The sequence below is a fragment of the Arachis duranensis genome, chromosome 1, assembly GCF_000817695.3.
Source record: "Arachis duranensis cultivar V14167 chromosome 1, aradu.V14167.gnm2.J7QH, whole genome shotgun sequence".
Lineage (NCBI taxonomy): Eukaryota > Viridiplantae > Streptophyta > Magnoliopsida > Fabales > Fabaceae > Arachis > Arachis duranensis.
In genome coordinates this window covers 76461633-76465950 of record NC_029772.3, presented here as the reverse complement: position 1 = coordinate 76465950, position 4318 = coordinate 76461633, and the positions used below count along the sequence as shown (strand labels likewise).

The window sequence follows — 4318 nt, the reverse complement described above, 5'->3', positions numbered from 1 at the left end:
GTTTTGGAGTATGGATCATGGATCTGTCTAGGTGAGTTTCCAACATAGTTGGCTTGTTCCCAGTCACCTTCTTCTCCTACATTCACTCCTTCTTGAGCTGGTGATGAAGTGATGACTACTGCGACTTGGTTTTCTTCCACCTTCTTGGTGAGATCTGCTAGCTGCTTGGTGATCATCTTATTCTGAGCCAGCAATGCATCCATGTGGTTCAGCTCCATTACTCCTCGAGTGTTGCTTCTTTCAGAAGTATAGAAGTAGTCATTCTCAGCCATAGTCTCTATGACATCTATGGCTTCTTCAATGGTCTTTTTTTGTTTAGAGAGCCCCCTGATGAATGGTGTACAGCCTTCTTTGACTCATAAGAAAGACCTTCATAGAAGATGTGCAGTTGAACCCATTCATTGAACATGTTTGGTGGGCATCTTCTTGTTAAGTCCTTAAACCTCTCCCATGCCTCATAGAGAGTTTCACCATCTTGTTGTCTGAAAGTTTGTACCTCAGCTCTCAGCCTATTAATTCTTTGAGGAGGGTAGAATCTTGCCAAAAACTTGTTTACCATGTCCTCCCAATTTGTTAAGCTCTCCTTCGGGAAGGATTCCAGCCACTTAGATGCTTTGTCCCTGAGTGAGAAAGGGAACAAAAGCAATCTATAGACATCCGGATGAACACCATTAGACTTCACAGTGTCACATATTCTCAGGAAGGTGGTTAGATGTTGATTGGGGTCTTCTTGGGCACTTCCTCCAAATGAGCAATTGTTCTGAACAAGGGTGATGAGCTGGGATTTCAATTCAAAGTTATTGGCATGTATGGTTGGCTTCTAGATGCTACTTCCATAATTTCCTGGGTTTGGATTGATGTAAGAGCTTAGAACTCTCCTTTCTTGCCCAGCATGATTCACAGGGCCTTCTCTGGCATGGTTGTGAGCTTCTCCTTCATAGTTATTTTCTAAGTTCTCTTCCATATTTGTTTCAAAGTACTCTTTCTCTTCCTCAGCACCAATAACTCTTTTCCCTCTTGCTTCCCTCCTTAATCTACGGAGGGTCCACTCAGGTTCGAAATCAAAGGAAGTTGAAGCTCCACTTCTTCTCCCTGTCATACAACTAACAGAGCACACGACAAGAAATAAAATAAAGTGATTATTCTTGTTAGAGTGATTGTTAGTGTGAGTGGTGCAAATTATCAAACAGTTGGTGGGTTAGTGAGCAGAATTGTAAGTAAATTCAAAGAAACAGAAAATAACGAGGGGATAGGGGGATGAGGAAGAAACTAAATAAACTGAAGGTAAATGATTAGATAAAATAAACAAATAAAAGAAAAATGCTCAATCTAGTGAACTTCTAACTTAATCATTGTTGATACAAAACCAATCCCCGGCAACGGCGCCATAAACTTGATGCACGAAAACTTGTCTCTCAACAAATTTCCCTTCGGCAAGTATACCGAATTATCGTCAAGTAAACACTCACAATAGAGTGAGGTTGAATCCCACAGGGATTGATTGGTCAAGCAACTTTAGTTGGAAGAGTGTGCTAGTTGAGCTAAACAGAATGTAATTGATGTTGCAGGAAATTAAATGGTGGGAAAGTAAATTACAGAAAATAAAGTGCAGAATCTTAAATGGGGATTTGGGGAGATGAACATGGAAATAAATGGCAGAAAGTAAAGAGAATGGGTAAGATCAAAAATGGGGGATTCATTGGGCTCAGGAGATGTTGCATTCTCCGGATCAAATTCATTCTCATCTCTTCCTCAATCAATGTATTCATTGATCTCCTTGGCAATCTTAAGTGATTGGATCCCAATTCCTTGGCAATCCAATCTCTCTAAGCTTGAACAATTACCCAATTCCTTGATTTAATTGCTCATGGGAAGAGATGAAGTGTGGTCACTGATTATACTACATGTATTTCCAAATCAAAGTGTTGGGAGGATTACATGTCACTATATCCGTCCAAACCCCAATTTGGTCCAACATGAGAAAGCATTTCTAGCATAATCTCCTCATCCCTTTTCCAAGGCTCAGAGGAGATCCAATTATAGAGAGTTTCTTTTCCAAGACAACTAACCAATTGAATTAAGATCGAAAGCTTTCTAGTAAATCAAGAGAAAACAAAGAGGAAGAAGAATGAAAACTATAATTGATCCATCAAATTACAACAGAGCTCTGTAACCCAATGAAAGGGGTTTAGTTGTTCATAGATTTGGAAATGGAAAATGGTCGTGAAGAATACATGCTTAACTAGAAAATGCAGAAAAGTAAATATACAGAGGGTGGTTCTCCAAAAGTGCCAAAAAGCTTTCCTACAGTTCAAAACTACTCCTATATGTACTACTCATCTTGATCTTCTAGTGAGTTCTTCAAGTCCTGGATATGGGCCTTTGATCTTGAGTTGAAGCAGTTACAATCTTCAGTGGGCTCAGCTTTGTTTGCAGAAAAAGTGTGAGTTAGGCATGGGTGTTAGTTAGGACGTTAGTGGCGTTAACATTAAGTGAGGATGTGGGTTCGGGAACGTTAGTTCCAATCACCTTTTCCACTAACGTTCCAACCCAAAATGATCAACGTTAACTTCAACGTTAGTGGCACTAACATGACCACTAACGTTGCTTCTTGGTCCTTTGCGAACGTTATTGGGAATTACCTTTTCCAATAACGTTGCCTTATGCCCCCTTTCTTTACGTTAGAGTTCACGTTAGTATAACTAACGTGACTCTTAACGTGGGCATGCCTAAGATTCGAGAGCGTTAGTGACACTTACCTTTGTCACTAATGCTCCAAATGCCCCTCCTTCCCACGTTAGAGCTCACGTTAATTGGATTAACGTGGCTACTAACGTGGTAGTGAATGCCATCTCCAACGTTAGTGACAAAGGTGAGTGTCACCAACGTTTGCTCATCATGCTTAGCTCCATGTTATCTCTCACATTAGTGGTCTTAACGTGACCACTAACGTGGGCAATGTTGGCTTAATCCAACGTTAGTGACAAAGGTGAGTGTCACTAACGTTGGCATTGTCTTCCCCTTCCACGTTAGAGTTCACGTTAACTGAGTTAACGTGACTCTTAACGTGGCCAATTGCCAATTTGGAGCGTTAGTGGTATTCACTTTTACCACTAACGCTGGAGCTCCCTTTTCTTCCACGTTAACTACCACGTTAATGTAGTTAACGTGGCAATTAACGTGGGCTATGATGGCTTCGAAGACGTTATTGGAGATCACTTTTCTCTTTAACGTTGCAAGCTCATTCCCATTCCACGTTAGTGGTCACGTTAATTAGATTAACGTGGCTACTAACATGGCTCTTCCTTGCTTCCTTTGTCCTGAAATCAAGCAATTAAAGTGCATTAAAGCTCTGCTCCAAGTCATGAGATTATGCATCATCAATTATATCATTCAATTCATGCCTAATTCTCATGAAACCATATAAAATTCACAATACTTGCCTGAATCAAGGTGTAAGTATATTTTCATCCAAAACTTGCCTTATTTACTAAGAAAATGCATGAAACTACCCTAAAACAGTAAAGAAAAGGTCAGTGAAACTGGCCTAGATGCCCTGGCATCACCCGCGATTTGAGGGGCTTTTTGGCCCATTTCTGATGGTTTGGAGCTTATAAAGGAAGGGCTAGTAGCCATAAAACATAGGCACTCATACCACACATTATACAACACACTTAGGATAGTTTTAGGGTAGTGTAGCTTAGGTTTTTTCTCTCAATTTCTCTTAGGTTTAATTAAAATTTTGTAGAATTTTATAGTTCAAGTTTTTATCTTTGATTCTACCCATTTTTCATTGTAAGTATTTCTTAATTTTCCCTTTTATTGCACTACTTGTTCTACACTCTCTTATATTTTTATTTCTCTTGTCAATATATACATAGTTATGCAATTTTGAGTTTTGGTTAATAAATTTGATGTTTAGTGATTTTTATATGCTTATTGAGTTGCCTTTGTTGATTTTGATCATTTGTGGTTCATAGCTATTATCATTTTCCCAATTTGGCATGTTTTATGATTATGCCCACCATGTGTTTGATGAAATGCCAATTTTAATTATGGGGGAGATTTCCACCCCTTGGCTTTGGGTTATGAGACTATGGAATACTAGAGTTATAATGTCCGACATTTAGTGATAATTCTTGGGTTGTTAGTTGTTATTGTTTCCACTAACGCTAGCATCTTACTAAGGTAATTAGTAAGTTAGCTAGGATGTATGGATTAAAAATAATTATGCTCACTTGACTTATTCTTCGATGTTAAGGGTAGACTAAGTGAGATTAATCCATTATAATTATCATAGTTGTGGTTATGGCAAGGA

The 4318-nt window shown here is 38.9% G+C and overlaps 1 non-coding gene across 1 annotated transcript; it reads left to right on the top strand.

Moving 5' to 3' along the window:
- Positions 1-404: 404 nt before the first annotated feature.
- Positions 405-511, top strand: LOC127742615 (small nucleolar RNA R71). The gene has a single exon (XR_008003961.1). It is a non-coding gene; the product is annotated as a small nucleolar RNA R71 (small nucleolar RNA).
- Positions 512-4318: the final 3807 nt, after the last annotated feature.